This window comes from Peromyscus californicus, unplaced genomic scaffold, assembly GCF_007827085.1.
Source record: "Peromyscus californicus insignis strain IS unplaced genomic scaffold, ASM782708v3 Scaffold_9__1_contigs__length_137607984, whole genome shotgun sequence".
In the NCBI taxonomy this organism is placed as follows: domain Eukaryota; kingdom Metazoa; phylum Chordata; class Mammalia; order Rodentia; family Cricetidae; genus Peromyscus; species Peromyscus californicus.
The window spans coordinates 41,933,767-41,950,676 of NW_026294617.1; the positions used below are offsets into that span (position 1 = coordinate 41,933,767).

Genomic DNA, 16,910 nt, shown 5'->3' on the forward strand with positions numbered 1-16,910 from the left:
GGTGAAATTGCTTAGTTGTTTTGTTTCTTTTTTAAATTAATTTAAATCCTACTAATTGTTGGCTGCCTCAGTTCTGTACTGATTATCTCTTGACCTTCACCTTTCTACTCTTCTCAAAAATGCGCTTTCAAAACCATTGTATATATGCTTTCTAGTCTGCTCCCAGATCTTCACAAGCTCCCCATTACTCAGTTTTGATTAAACTTTGTCTAAGAAGTACAAAATAAGGTAAAACAAGGAATGATTGAAGCATTAATCTATGAGGAATGGCAAATTATCAATGGAATCCTAAAATAATGTTTATCCAAAGTGCCCTTCAAGAGTGGTGTGTGTGTGTGTGTGTGTGTGTGTGTGTGTGTGTGTGTGTGTGTGTAAAATTAGTTTTTTGAGAATTTCATACAATGTATTTTGATCATATTTACCACCAATTCCTCCCATTTATTGCTCTCAGCATCACCTCTACCTTCCTATCCCCCAAATTTGTGTCCTTTTAAAAACTAACCCATTGATTCCAATTAGTGCTGCCCATATTCTCCGGGTTGTAGCACCATGCACCAGAGCATGGTGGACCTACCAGGAGCCTCCATTGCAACTGTGGCTATACCTTCACCAGTGGCCTCTACTGGCCTTTCTTTGGAGATTCCATCCCTGCTGTAGAGTGCCAAGTCTTACACGCTCTCCATAAACCCTTTATGCTTTCAAAACTAGTAGTATCAGGGTGATTCTTACACATTATCAATCCCAAGTCCAGCTGCTAGCATGATGCTTGGCCCTCTCTAGCCCATAGCTTCTGAGTACTGACCCTGAAGAAATACTCCAAGATTTTACTTCAATCATGGTTTATTTCTTAGCTGTAGCTAGCCAGCATCAGGTGTCCTAGCAAAGCAAACACTTCACTTTAGTGGTACTGTTATGCCCAGATCACAGGGACCTCCAAAAGACCACCATGGAGATTGAATCCCATATGTAAAAGCAAAGAAAGAGCCTTTATTTAAAGCTCAAGCTTAGACTCTCCATCTGTCTGACACAACGGTGAGAGCAGAAAGCCTTGAGCCCAGATAGAGTAGGTTTTTATCATAGCAGAGGTTGGGGTGAGGGGATTCCCAGGGTTCAGGACCCTGATTGGCTGATATTTGTCTAGGGATACCTTGATAAAAGGAAAATAGGTATGTGGTAGGCTCAGGGACATCTGGCAATCCTATCTAATCTTATCTAATGGTTGGAATGTTTGGGATGTCATGTTCTTACCCTTAGATACTGGCCCATCCCTGGGTAGATCCTTGGGTGGTATCAGCTTATGGCCTTTTCTGGATCTGGGTGTTGCCTGCCAGTAAGTCAGTTATGGCAGCTATGTGGTCAAGCTGTTTTGGACCCCCCAACAGTACTAGTCCCTTATTAACCACAGCTGATCTTTCAGTCCCAATTGACCAGAACCACAAAGTTCTTAACACAAAATAGTATACAAATGACTCTGAAACATCATAAGCCAGGCTTCTATTCTCTCAGCATTATCTCCTAGGTTTCTTCAACAGCTCATTAAACTCTGACCACTCAATGACTTTTCCATTCCAAGTTTCCAAAGTCCTTCCATAATCCTCCCCAAAACAGCATGGTCAAGTTTGTCATAGCAATACTCTACAACCCAGTACCAAGTTCTTTCTCTGTTACATTCCTATGGCTGTGATAAAAAAAAAAAAAAAAAAGAAAAGAAAACATGACAAAAAGCAATTTGAGGAGAAATGGGTTTATTTTGTCTTACAGTTTACAGTCTCTCATGACGAGAAGTCAGGGCAGGAACTCAAGGCAGGAAACCGGAGGCAGGGACTGACACAGAGGCCATGGAGGAATGCTGCTTTGTGGCTTGCTCTTCATGCTTTGATCACCTACTTTCTTACAAATCTCAGGGCCATCTGCCCAGGGGTTTTTTACTGACACCACTGCTCTGGGCTCTTCCATATCAGTCATCATTCAAGAAAATGCCCCATGGGCTTGCCTATAAGGCCAATTTGATTAGGGCATTTTCTCAGCTGAGGTTTCCTCTTCTCAGATGACTCTCACTTGTGCCAAACTGACTAAATAATCAACACAAGTGGTGTTCCAGGCACCACACGTTATCTCCAGCCTGCCCCAATACTGTCTGCAACATTTGCTATCCAGCAGTTAACTTGCTCTGATAGCAGAGTGGCAGGTGACTGCAAAATAGAGGTTTGTTAAGTAGTGATTAATTTAGGGATTAAAGGGATCCCAATGGTACTGTGCGCACTAATATGCTAGTACAAATACAAAGTAAAAAAGAAAAAAAAAGAGGCACCCAATTCCCGTGGGACTAGTGAGAAGCGTTAGATTGTTTGATGGGAAGAAACAGAGAAGGACATACCTAGGAGTGGGCACAATCGATATGAAGTGAAAAATGGAGTAGATATGTGAGGATTTGGGTTCATGGTAGCAGACAGCACAAACCAGGTCTGACTCTGGGCTTAGAGAGACACAACACTAAGAGGACTGGGTACAGGAAAAGGGGGGGGGCAGGGAAAGAAGAGAAAAGTAGAAAGAGCAGGTAAGAGAGGGTAAAACAGCGAATGGTGCAGCAAACAGTAGGGGACAGTGTTGGCCAGCCGTGACGCTCTCCTGTGCTCTGGGTAAGAAATAACTGTAGGGGAGAGGAAGGTGGGTGGCAATACAAGAAAATGAGATCGCTGTTGATTTCCTCTCCTTGGCTGACCCCTGCTGTTTCTCCTTATTCCAGGTCAGGGCTGTATTCCATGATGCTTTTAAATGATCAACTCTCCACGCATGGCACTTTAAAAAAAAAAAAAAAGCTCTGTGGGAAGTAAATAGCCAAGACAACACACTGCCCTATCACCACCATCACCACAGTTGCTGTATTCTCACAGGGTGGGGAGTGGCTGGTGGCTGTGATACGTGCGGAGCTCAGTGGAGTTTGTGTTTAGCTCCCACAGCACTCCCTTTTCCCAGTGAGATGCTGATGGTGGCCTGGACAGCAGTCACTGGAAACCACTCTGAAATCCTTAATGGAGCTGTTTTTGTAGATTTCCTTTTTGCAGTCCTTCAGTCAAGTTGCTGTGGCAGAAAAGCCCAATATGGTGGTAGAGCTGTCTTCCTTACTTACAACTTCAGAAGCCAGTCCACTCCAGTAGTCAATGTCTAATGATAAAAGGTGGATGTTAGAGTACTGTAGGAGACAGAGTGATAAAACATTCCTATTCTCCTTAATTTCCAAGCCATATCAGCTGTTCCATCTGAAGTGCCTTCCAATATACTCTCTTACTGTGGCATGCCTACACACACACACACACACACACACACACACACACACACACACACACCTCAAAAAGTTCAAATCAAACTGTTCTGTTTTAAGTACTTTGAATATGTATGCTAGGCAAAAACTTCACCACTGAGCTATATCCCCAGACCTTCATTATTATTAACTATTTTGAGACAGAGCCTCTCTAAATTAGCCAGACTTGCCTAAAACTTACCATTCTCCTGCATCAGCTTTCTGAGTGGTTAGCATTTCAAGCATGTGTCACGAGGCCTAGCAGGGCCTTTATGTTGGTAGAGGTGTCCAGATTTTAGTCAAACTCTGTTTCTCTAGACAAGAGACAATAGAATGAGCCTCTGCACCACCCATAGTCTTTCTATTTCATTCATGGCCCTCAGGTGCCAGACTAAAAGACAGTGGAACAATTATTTAAATTATAAATATTTGAGGAAACCCCAACTAGTGGGCTACACTGTTTTTATATACATTGCATTTTTTCCTCATGGTGATGCTGTGTAAAAAAGTTCCCAACTGGTAGGTAAGAAGACCTAGCATCATGATGATTACATGACTTTCCTTCATCTACATAGTATCAGAGCTAGCCATAAAATACATCCATTTTATATCATATATATTTATAATATATGTATATATTTATATATACAACATATTGACAACTAAGAAAGTTTCAATTGGCTAAGTAATTTAAGCTTTAAACCCACTTGTCCCTGTTCATGTCACTTAACACTCATTTCTCTTTTCTTATATATTAAATTATAAAGGTAGAACTGGACCATTCCTCATATTTCCTTATATTTTATCATATTATTATTTTTGCTGTGTTTAGTGTGTGTTATGTGTTACATATATATGGTTTATGTGTGTGGTGCATGCATGTAAATATGTAGTATATATACAGACCTGTATGCAGTAGCTGAAGCAAGATGGCAGATGTCTTCCTCTGTTGCTCTCTACTTTATTGTCCTGAGACAGGGTCTTTCTGTAAACTGGGCCAGATTGTGTGGCCACCAAGCTCTTGGGATTTTCCTAACTCTTCTCCCCAGTGCTGGGATTACAGGTACATGAAGTAAGATCTGCTTTTTTTATATGGTGCTGGGGATTTGAACTCTGGTCCTCAGGCTTGCAAAGCAATAGCACTTGTCTACTGAGTATCAGTGACTTTTTCTCTATTTCAACTGTTGATCATATATTTCTAACACCAAGCTGAACTAAATCAATACTCTCCTAATTTCTCTAGCATTTAAAGTATTAAAACTGGTGTGTAGTTTCCACTACAGGCGAAAAATTTTTTACAAATACTAAAGTTCTTAATTGAAGGTTATTACTTAAATGGTCCTTTCCTGCAAATAAATGAATGAGCCCTAAAATAAATGAGATGTGCAGTGGTGTTCTGCACTGACTGACAGATTCAAAGACCTTTCCCAAAAGCTTTCTTGTTATTCCCATCATACTCTTTGCTTTCCATTTAACACTGGAGAACTGGACATTGGAATTGCCAGAACACAGTGTTTTCATAATTATAATGGATACTCAAGCACGCTCATAAAATTTTTATGCTTAATACATTTTGTCCAACTGATGGCTGTTTCCCATTGTTCCCAAGAATTAATGTGAATGGAGCAATGTATCACCTTTTAAAGCAGATATCTCTGGCTTTTCATTTCACAGAGGGCCTTTTCGGTTAAATGGTGCAGGACCATATGATGAAGCAGAGACTTGGCATCCTTCATTTGTAGAAAACTTGCACTATTATGGATTTCCCCCTTATTTCACATGTTATCTGCCATCAGATACCCCCAAAGTTGACCTTATGGTCTCAGAGTGGTCCCCAATGTGATGGTATTTGGTGACAGTAGTGGACCTACGGGTGGATAGTATGAGATTATTGAAGGCATGCTCTTGGAAAGAAGACTACATTTACACAAAAAAGAGTGTTCCTACAAAACAACTCCTCCCCTATTTGAATTCCAGTCTGGAAATGTGACCTCTCCCTTTGCACCTGTTGTCACTGTTGTGATGTCATCCACCAATAGGTTCTTGTGAAAGCTAAGACAACCCTTGTGAAAGCTGATACTAAGCTAATACAAATGTGAATACTTGTCAGATTCTCAAGCCTCTCTATCTGTGAGCTAAATAAATGTTTTATAAAGTTACCCAGCATCTGATATTTTGTACAGTAAGGGGAGAAAATGGATTGAACACCATGTGAATCACCAAACCAAAAATATTTACCCTATTGTGAAACTGGAAGACAAGGATTCAGAAGTCAAACCAAACCTCTAAAACATAGCCTTTAATCTAGAGGAATTTATGACAATTGTTAGAGTCAGTGGGAGCTCCAAAAAGTCAAAGGGAGCAAGATGGAAGACTGAAAGTAAAGCAGGATGCATTACTTGGGGTAGGGAGAGGGAAGAGCACTCTAGAGAAATAAGCCACCAAGGGAAAGGGAAGAGGAACACTCAGTGACATAGACACCACAGGAGATGTCATTAATTATGGGGCAGTCAAGAATGTCCATTCTTATAAAAAGGTCAAGGAAGATAAGAATTGAGAAAAGATGAATTAACTTGTCAATCAAGAAGAGGTGACCTTTGAGAATGTGGCTTAAGCAAAACACCTGGTCTTTGGTAGTCTCCTAATCACTTACTATGTAGTTCATTGGGTTAAAAGGAAAGGCATTTTAAAACTTAGACTGGATACTGGGAAAGCATCAGTACAAGCCAAACACACTTGCCAGAATAAACCACAAGTGGTCCCAGGAAACCCACAGAGCAGTGTTTGCCCTCTGTCCTTTGTCTGTCAATTCCTCTGTGTTAATGAGTTCCTTTCTTTCTCTGTGACTTGACAAAAACTTGTGTCCATTCTTCAGATTGTCCATACTTCCTTCTTCAATGCTACTTCATTCATTCATTCATTTATTCATGAAGTAACAAATAAACTCGTAAGACTTTTCCACATGTTGATTTTAATATACAATAAAATTTATGTTACTAAACTAAACGTTTCTCATGTGTCTGCCAAAGGCAATCAGAGCCAAATAGCTGAACTTTGTTTCAAGAGTCATAACAGTATTATGTTATGTTTTGCTTTGCATAATATAGATTAAAAAATAAAGTAAGGGGATCCTTAAAAACTTCCAAGAAAAGACTATTTTTCTAAGAGAAATTGCTTTTGAAGCTAATTCATAACTTTGTCTTCAGGTTTAATCAGAGGCGATGTTGGCCCAAATTCCTATGTTGACAATTTGTCTTTGAGGTCAGAAACCTCCTTTTTCTAATATTTGATCTATCTCTGGGACTGAAATGCATGGTTTCCCTTTGTTTCCTTATCCAAGTCATCTCAGAAAAGGCCACAGCACACATCTACACTGTAGACGGAAGTCAGAAGGAGTGTTTATACTTTAAATCTTCATGCAGATCACTGAATAAAATGACCTTGTCTTTTACAAAGAACATTAAGTATCACCAAGCAGGTAAGGAAAACAAGTAAAGACATAATTTCCAAAGAAGGCTTCCAGCAACCTCCATATCATCCCCCAGAAAGCCAGATGTCCCCAAAGCCCACTGCTTTCCTCCGCTGTAATACAAAGGTGTTTGCACAGCCGTGACTTGCTCACAGCAATGCTCAAATACAAAGGAGACACTTGGAGGAAGAAATTTCTCAATCTCTAAACATAATATTTGGTGCCTGCTTTGAGAGCTCACTTTTAACCAGTCACGAACATGTGCACTGAGCCAAGAGCAGTGACTGTTCTCCTCCCAGCCCAATAGCTGACAACTAATTCTTTCTTCCATTATATAATAACCAAAAGTTTTAAAATCACCTCGTAATTTTTTGTTCAATGACAAATATGACCATTTAATTACTGCTCTTCAAGCTCTCTGCAGGACGGTCATCAAAGTGTGTTTTGTGCCAATTTGAGCCCTGTACTGTCCTAATATTTAATGCTTTTTTAGCATTTTAATCACCAGGCCATGGTATTATTGATACTAAAAAATGTGTTCTTTACTGCTTTTTTATTCCTGCCTAAGCAAATTACTTAGTTACAACACAAAATTTGGCAAGCATGTATAACTTTATGAAATGGTATGTTTAGTGTGTATGACATTTTGCCTTGTCTTAATCCAAGAAGTAACTGAAGTCAGATATAAAGCGTTCTAGAACCAACTTCCACTTACAACCTTCCTTATCTATACTTTCCTCTTTATTCTTTTCATTTTCTACCAAAAAAATTGTATAAACACATGGATTGTCTTAAGATTAAACTTTATTCAACAATGCTCATTGAATAATACCTAGGTATGATACTATTGCCAAAACCATGGATTCTCGCACCATCAGAAAAATCGGACAGGGGTGTAGTTTTTAAGAGCAAAGAGCACAGCCTCCATTCTACCCTGGAGCATAAGACAGCCAGCATGTGGTAAGAGAATATGCCAAGCACGTTAAAATGGGAGACAGGTGACCAAAGATGTTCGGTCTTTTGGAACCACCACTGGTCCAGGTGGGATGCTAGCTGCACGTGTGCTTTCTCCACCATATTTCTCTGTAAGTTGATAACACTGAAATAGTTACTTTTCTTTGCCATGCGATACAACACCATAACCAAGGCAACTTACAGAAGGAAGGGTTTGTTTGGGGCTTACAGTTCCAGAGCAGTAAGAATCCATCACCATCATTGCCCATGACAGAAGGCAGGCACAGTGAGTGGGACTGGGAGATGAGAACAAAAGACTCACATCCCCGACCACAAACTGGAAGCAGAGTGAACTTGAAATGGTGCATGCCTTTAACCTGCCCTCAGTGACATTTTCCTTCAGCAGGGCCACACTTTCTAAGTCTCCTGCAACAGAGCCACCAATTGGAGACCAAATACTCAAATGACCAAAATTATGGAGGATATCTCATCCCAACCACAACAACCACTAATTTGTTATATTTCCACCATAGAATGTCAAAACCACAACAAATTTGTTATATTTCCACCATGGAATGTCATTTTTTGCCATTATAATAAAGCAAACATTATTTTACCATTCTGTAGAAATTATTGTGTTCATATATGTGCCCTTCACTATAGAGAAATGCTTCTAGTATTGCTTTAAAGCACATTAAGTAAGTGTTTTAGTATTGTGTTAGAAATAGTAAGATTTCTTGGTGAGAAATCACCCAGCACACTGAGAGCTAAAAAAAAAAAAAAAAAAAGCTCTTTACTAAAGTCCCTGGCCAACTGGGGCTAAACAAGACTTACGTAAGAGCCAGCCTTGAACAGAAGATGTTACTAACTTATATATACTTTAGGCTTATGCATTTCACAAACACTGTCATCTTTAAATCTCTTTTGGGTGCAGGCCCCAGATCACACTTTGAACAATTTAAAGAGAGACAAGACACTGCAAGTCTGGTCCCTCAGGCAGATAAGACATTTGTCTACATAGCAAAGACATTACATATTGCCAGAATTCTTTGAAGTACACTAATATTGTTCTTTTTCAAATGGTTGTCACCCAGGCTCATCTTGCTCACCTGGCAGAATGACGTTTTTCCTAATAAGAGAACAGGGGACTTAAGAGCAGACCTGGACTTCATGATGGTTATGACTCTACACTGCCTTCACTTGAGTTGCTTCATAGATGGCTGGTCAATGGCTGGTCAATCCTAGTGAGCAAACATTTACATCGCAATATCCTAAATTTTGCTTACCTCTAACAGGCCTGGCTAGCATACTATTTATCTCTGGGTTATTTGCCAAACAGTGCTCCTTTTGCTAAGTTCCACTTGTGTGACTTAATGTCTCCTAAGCAAATCTATTAGTAAGTCCTTTATGCTATCAGTTCTATCACTTCAAGCTTCTTCTATACCAATATGTTTGTAGAAAACAAAGTCTATGGTGTCACAGAGTGGTTATGATATGTTGATGGCGTTGTTAGACTAACAATTGGCTTAACAACTTGTTTGTTCATTTTCTCAATCTCTTTTTGTAGGTTCTTGCTTTCCTAGTTAAAAGAATACAATAAGATCTCTATGAGTTTGAGGCCAGCTCAGTCTACAGAGTGAGATGTAGCACAAATCCTAATTGGCCTTAATAATAAAAACCTGGAGTCAGATATAGGGATAAATGTCAAAAGATTAGAGAGACAAAAGAACAAGTCACAGCCACTGCCTCTTACCTTGCCAAGTCCTCAACCTAAAAGAGAATGAGCTCCTGTCTCCTCTTGCCTTATATTCCTCTCTCTGCCCAGCCATATCACTTCCTGTCTCTACCTCCCTAGTGCTGGGATTAAAGGCTTGAGATCTCAAGTGCTGGGATTAAAGGTGTGTGCCACCACTGCCTGGCCTCTGTGGGTAACTAGTGGCTTAGCTCTGCACTCTGATCTTCAGGCAAGCTTTATTTGTTAGATCACAAACAAAACATCACCACATTGAGTTCCAGGACAACCAAAGCTACACAGAGAATCTCTGTTTAAAAAAAAACAAAACAAAAACAAAAACAAAAAAGACAAAAACAACAAAACCCCAAAACAAAAAGACTACAACAAACAAATAAAAAACAGCAACAGAGAGGAATTCAAGAAAGGTGTTGGTGTTGGGAAACACACATATACACACACATCACACACACACACACACACACACACACACACACACACACACACACACACACACACAAAACAACAGGGCAAGCAGGCTTAGAATTTGGGTAGGAATTTCAGCAAGCAGAGGCAGGAGTATCTCTGTGAGTTAAAGGCCAGTCTAGACTACACAGCAAATTCCAGACCAGCCAGGTTCCATAGTGGGTTCTTATCTGTCTCAAAAAAAGAACAGGTGAAGATTGGTCTGAAAAGATGGGGAACCTGATAAGGGTCAACTGACATCTTAGAGGAAAGGGACATCTCTCTGCTGCCCTCTAAACGTGTGCAGAAATGAACTGACAGTGTTACCAAATTGTAAAGTATCAACTTGGGCCCTGGGCCATAGCTGCCAACACATCTACTAAAGCAGTGGGTGATGGAGACAGTCAGGGAAAGGGAAGAAGAACAGAGAAAAGAGTTCAGGGACTCTTCCCTACTCACTCACCAAAGTCTGTCTCTCGGATACTGACCAGGAGGTTTAGGTTGACATAGAGGGCAAGAGATACGCATAATTAAGCTGTTCTGGCCAAGACATGGTCCAGCGCATCACTGATCCATCATTGTGTCAGCTCTGCTTTGTTAAAACTGTGTGAAACCTCCCCCTGGGAGGCAAGTCAATAGACAAAAGAAGATGCACACATGTCTTTCTTTAAAATATCTTCTCCTCTTCCAGGATGGCTATAACAGTAGACAGGTAAATAAAAGAAAGGAGGAAGCATACAAACACATGAGGGCTGTATAAAAAGGGCATCTCAAAGAAGAGGCAGGTGGGTGAAGCTTCAACATCGTCTTCTCAGAGGAGAGAGAAGTGGGGCAACAGGAGCTGTGAGGAGTGTTGGCAATTTTAAAGGGGAAATGCATGATCATTAGGAGCAACAAACAGGTAGGAAAAACACAGACAATCACAAGAGCTGAGATCCTCTTAGCTCTGTAAGAGTTGGTGACAAGTTAAGAAACAATAAGTGGGCCAAACTGCACTATGAATAAAAGTCTTAGAATAGCCTGAATGTGGTGGCATACACCTAGAGTCCAACCCTGGGCAGGCTAAGGCAAGAGGACTACCTTGAGTTTGAGGCCAGCTGGGCTATATACTGAAACCCTCTCTTAAAACAAATGAAAACCAAACCATTGCCAATTGATCTTTTACCTAATAGTAGGTAATAATAAGTTTAATTACTAATGGTTTTGTTTTCATTTGTTTAATTATTATTAGTTATAATAATAATAATAGGTAGAACCTATTATGGTCTCTTAGGTAGTGTCTTCACAAGAAGAGATGGTAATTTTAGTGTAAACAGAGAGAAACCTTTTAGTTTTCTATTAATCTTCCTGGGCTAATAAAATTTTAGGGAGAGAGTCCAAGACAATTCCATTTAAAAGTAAACCTGTGTGTTTGGGGTTGGAAACAAGGGAAAATTAGAGAGAAGTTGACTTCCAAGTCTTTCTAATTTAAGTCAACATGAGCACATAAAAGCATTAAGCATTAAAGAGCTGTTTTCTGAGCCGATTGGGGTCTGCTAGGTTTTTTTCTTACCTCTGGGGTGTCCATGAGCATCAGCTATCTCTCATTTCTGCTATTAGAGAGAGAGAAGGCAATGAAAGGTAGTGTTGAAGTTATCTGAGCATGCTCAGGATGTACTACTACTCAACATCTGGAGTGGCTCTCCTGAGCCACAAGACTCCATCCTCTCAAAAAGCTACTCCTACATTTCCTTTCTGAGAAAGCTGCTTGCAAGAAGTCTACAAGAAAGCCATTTTTAAAAGACAAGAAGGTGTGCAGTGTGCTTTGGTCCTTTCCAGAGATGACTGGTCCCTTGCAGTTGGAGTGGGCAATCTCCTTGGGCCCTGTGGAATGATCCTACCCCAAGCTGTGAGATCATGTGTGGAAGTTCAGCATATAGGCCAAGGAAGCAGTCATATCGATTGACATACAGATAAATAATGTCTCCTTAGGAATGTGTGCAGTAACCTTGTATTATTTATTTTAAATCATTATACCAATAGCTTTTACTTTGTGTAAGATCTTATGAAATACCAGGAAGCTAAAACTGATTAATGACCCTGAAGTTAAGTATCTACTTGGTGTGTTTATCCAGAAGTGGTTTCTCACCAGCCTCTTAAGATATTGAATAAAGGTAAAATATTCATTAGTAAAAAGAGGACTTGATGTTGAGCACCTTCCTGATTTGTAAAGACATTCTGGAAAGCCCCACTTTTGCTCACTTTGGCCAAACAGTCAGTTCTTGCTTCCTGTGTTGTTCTCTGGAAGAGGCTCTTGGCAGAAAAAGCAGGCACTGTGCTCCGTAGTATAAGAAGTGGTTGTGTCCTCTTCATTCCTTGGTCCTCACAGCAGCACTGCCTCAAGGGGAAAGGAATACTTGTGCTCATTGATGTTACTGTTGCCAGAGTCCAAGACCATAACAGTCACCAAGAAATTAAGTTGAGCCACTCATCCCAAAAATAACACACGAAAACCGATGTTGAAAGGCAAAGGATTTAATCAGTACAATGGTAATGGGAGGACAAGAAGATATATACATTTTAGTCTGTATTTAGGGATATTGACATGAACTTTAAGGAGGAAGAATTAGAACAGACTCAGCCTCAGCTCACCCCATGGGGTGTCATAGATGTGACTGTTCCCTACTAATAGGGATAGTCTTATAATAGGATTATCTACTCCAAGACTCGCTCCTGGACCCAAGTTGACCACAGGCTTAAAGTAATGCCTGCTTTCCAGTATTGTTCTGGGGGTATAAAATACTTTTTCTACTCATAGCAGAAAACCTTAGATACTCTTCTTGGTACTTTTAGCCTTGAAGGATTTAGGTGAATTTAAGGTTTACCATCCCTCTTTTACCAGTTTCCAGACATACATACATGAGCAAGTGACACATTGTCTTATTTAGGGTTACTACTGCTGTGATGAAATACAGCTTGGGGAGAAAAGGGTTTGCTGTGGGATGTCTTTCTGTATGCTGTGAATATGTGTTGCTCTGATTGGTTGATAAATAAAGCTGCATTGGCCTATGGCAAGGCAGCTTAGAGGCAGGCAGGAAATCCAAGCAGATATACAGGGAGAAGAAAGGAGAGGAAAGGGAGATACCAGCCTGCCACCCAAGAAGCAGCAAGATGCCAGCAGACTGGTAATGCCACAGCAACATGGCAATTTACAGATTACTAGAAATGGGTTAAGTTAGAAGAGCTAGCTAGCAAGAAGCTTGATTCATAGGCCATCCAGTTCACAATTAATATAAGCCTCTGTGTGCTTACTTGGGTCTGAGCAGCTGTGGGACCAGGCAGGACACAGGAAAACTTTCAGTGACAAGGGTTTATTTGACTTATGCTTCCACATCACAATTCATCATTGAAATCAATGAAACTGGAACTCAATCAGGGCAGGAACCTGGAGCCAGGAGCAGATGTAGAGACCATGGAGCGGTGCTGCTTACTGGCTTGCTCCTCATGGCTGGTTCATCCTGCTTTCCTGTAGAACCCAGGACCACCAGCCCAGAGATGGCATTATTCATAATAGGCCCTCCCACATCAATCACTAATTAAGAAAAATGCCCTACAGGCTTGCCTGCAGCCCATTCTTATGGAGGTTTTTTCTCAGCTGAGGTTCTCTCCTGTCAGATGATTATAGATTGTGTGAAGTTGACAGAAAACTAACCCTAACACATGTCTACATGCAGAACTGAGAAGGGATCTGGCTAAAAGTTTTTAAGCTAAGGAGGAAGATACAAAATGGAGGCAGAGATGATTCCCATTCTTATTCTGTTTTAGATTTTTTGTTGGGCATTTGCAGGCCCAAGTGAAGAGTCCATACTCTTTAACAAAAGCAGCCTGAAATGCATTCCTTTTTTCAATCTTCTCTATTATGTAAATGAAGAAGCAGAAGTAAGTGGAGAGCAAATGTTATACAACTCCAACAATGAGAGCATCCCTCTGCCTATAAATGTTCTACAATCCTTAATACCAAATAATGATGAGAACAGGAGAAAGAAACTGTAGAACAATATGTCCTTGCTGGAGGCCAGAAATGCCAGAGGAGAGATCTTGTTCTTGGTCCTTGGCTACCTCTCAGTCTTACTCTGAAGTTCCAATGTGGGTGGATGTGCCTGCACATCCTTCTCTACAGGCCTCACAGCAGTTTCTACCATAAATCCTTCAATAGAACCCCCAGACTAGCAGCCTAATGATAACCCATCCCCAGAGGCCTGTTCTTGCTATACAGGAAGAAGTTCTGCCTTCTCTCTCTCTTAATCTCCCCCCTATAAATCTGTGATAAACTTCTCTCCAAAGCTTATCTTCTGTGGTCTGCGAATTTTATTCTTCAGATTCACAAGACAAGAATGCAAAGGCCACTGAGTCAGTGAAATTTTGCAGGACTGTGAGCATCTGGCATCCTGTGTCAAAGGCCAACTGAAAAGCCTAGGAAGGCTCCATTACTCACAGAGACATCACCCAAATTTCCCATATCAATGCTCAATAGGCCTACGTGCAGCAATGCAGAGAGATTAGTTTGCCTTGGTTCTCTGACTGGGTAGTAGTCTGCATACACCATACTTTTGCAGTCTGCAGCTTCCAAAGAGAACAGATTTTAACTTTTTGAGCTTCTTATAGAACCTACCTAGTGCTGCTGCTAGAGTTAGAGGTTATTTCCTAACATTTTGACAAAGCATGAAGCCATTTAGAACACCCCACCTTGGTGCTTTGTGCTTTCTAGTGGAGTGTTCTTCCACTGACCTAAATCTCCAAACCCTAAAAATTCTTATTTCCCCACTCAATTTAAGACAAAAGCATGTTTAGAATGAAACAGAAAATGCTCTTTAAATTTTTAAAAAATCTTTATTAATTTTATTTCATGTGTATAAGTATTTTACCTGCAAATATGTGTGTATACCACATGTGTGTATAGTGCCTGGGGAGCTCAGAAGAGGGCAATGGATCCCATGCAACTGAAGTTGCAGACAGTTGTAAGCTACCATGTGGGAGCTGGAAGCTGAGCCCTGGCCCTCTGCAAGAACAAGTTCTCCGAACCATGGAGCCATCTCTCCAGCTTCAGAAAATTATTAATTAAACCCTCATTTCTCCCATTCACTTTGTTTTTGTCAAGTAATATTAAGCACATCATGGAATGTGGAAGAAAACAACTCTCTCTCCACACACACTCTTCATAAGTTCTTAGTTGGAACTTTTTGTAACAAGACACAAATCAACTAGAGGAAACCAGAAGTTCCATAACATATAAGCCACTTCTTCACCTGAGACATTACCCATAAAAAAACAGCAGATTCACTACAGTAGATCTCAAAGAACTAGCTTTGACTGCAGCCTTAAATCACACCCTTTTCTGAAGCACAGAAAGGAAAGGAGCAGAGAAAGACCTAGTTAAGGTGAGCTGCAAGAAAAGACACGTTATACAAAAACTACCATCCTTGTGCAGGGTTTCCCACTGATGGATTTTAGTGACATGTCATCCTGTTCCTTCTGGTACACAGGGGACATGCCCACAAATGGAGAATTTCTTCACAGGTGTAAATTTCTGTTTCAAAGGTACATATTTAGAGCATATCTATACTTTCTGCTAGTTCATTCCAGCGCCTATATTAGGTGGCCCACACTTACCTAGTTCTAGAGAATCTGATGCCTTCTGCTAGCCCCCACTAGTACATACACAGACAAGCAGTCACACACATACATACATAAACTAAAATAAATAAATCATTTTTTAAAAAAAGTAAGAGAAAACTAACCTTTCAGGCAAAGAAACCCATTTTGTGGCAGCACGGTAAGATCTCTCATGGTCATATTTTGGGGGTGCTGTGCCTTAAACCCTGTACTCTTGCATATCTACCATGCCAGAGTCTTTAAAGGCTCATAGTCTCCTGAGAAAAGAGAAAGGCAAATCAGTGTGCTGAGTGCTAGGACAGAGGCATCCAGGGCAGGGAGAGGAAGCTCATTGGTATCATCTGTGGGTTATTAGTCATGGAAAGCTTGACAAAATTGTTGTCACTATGATTTGTCACAGTATATTCCATTCGACTGCTTCAATTCATTTTGCTTAAAAAATAAAGTATCATTGAAACAAAGCATTATTTAAAATAAAGCCTTTTGTTCTAGCCTAGTCAGTCACCAGAGCTCCTGGGAGTAACCATGTGCTACAGTGATTGGGGAGCAGCAGGAAGCTGAACCACTAGTGCTCATTGCTGCTAGCTCACTAGTCCAGCCTCTCATAGCCATTTTAATTAAGAAAGAGTAAATACCTGAGCTACTGCAGATCTGTAACTGTAACTAGGCACTTGGGTCCATAACATTCCAAAGAGAAAAATCATGAGACTGAAAATGAAAGAAACTGGGTTGATAGCAATTTGGCCAAATTGGGAAGAAGAGGGAAAAACACACAAAAACCTCTTAATTTTTTTTCACTTTGCCATGGGAGTATTATCTTGAAGGAAAGATGAGTCAAAGGCTATACATCTTTGTAGATTTAGCTGAGAATTTAGGGATCCTTTCCTTTGGAAGGTCAACTCTTTCACCTCTAACACAGTTCCCTGCATCTCAGAAACAGCTGTTAACTAAGGGGGTGGTGGTCTATACTGCTACGGAGAGATGCTGAGGATGGGTGGTGATATGCTCTGATGGTGCATGAGATTTGAGGCTCAGCTGGGCACATGACTTGGGTTTGAAATGGCAGCATTTGAGAGAAGGAGGCAGGGTGAGGTCAAAAGTTTGAGGCCAGCCTGAGTGACATAGCAAGACCTTGTCTCAAAAAGAAAAAGCAAATGAGTAAATAAAGGGGGAAAGAGAGAAGAATGGAGAACAGTGGATGAGGACACATACTTTTTTTCTTTCATATCCAGAACTGAGATTGATATATGTGTATGCATGTATATATGTGTATATGTGTGTACATATATGTCACATAAGAGAAATGAGACTGTTTGAGAAGAGGAAAGGGATCAGCA

General features: G+C 40.5%; 1 long non-coding RNA gene across 1 annotated transcript in view; it reads right to left on the reverse strand.

The window, feature by feature from the left end:
• Window positions 1-1,753: 1,753 nt before the first annotated feature.
• The window catches only part of LOC128105822 (uncharacterized), a 30,824-nt gene continuing 15,667 nt past the window's right edge, over window positions 1,754-16,910 (reverse strand). The window contains exons 2-3 of the long non-coding RNA XR_008216508.1: window positions 3,504-3,615; window positions 1,754-3,165 (exon numbers count right to left, since the gene is read on the reverse strand). This is a non-coding gene — a long non-coding RNA (uncharacterized LOC128105822). The remainder of the gene's footprint in view (window positions 3,166-3,503; window positions 3,616-16,910) is intronic.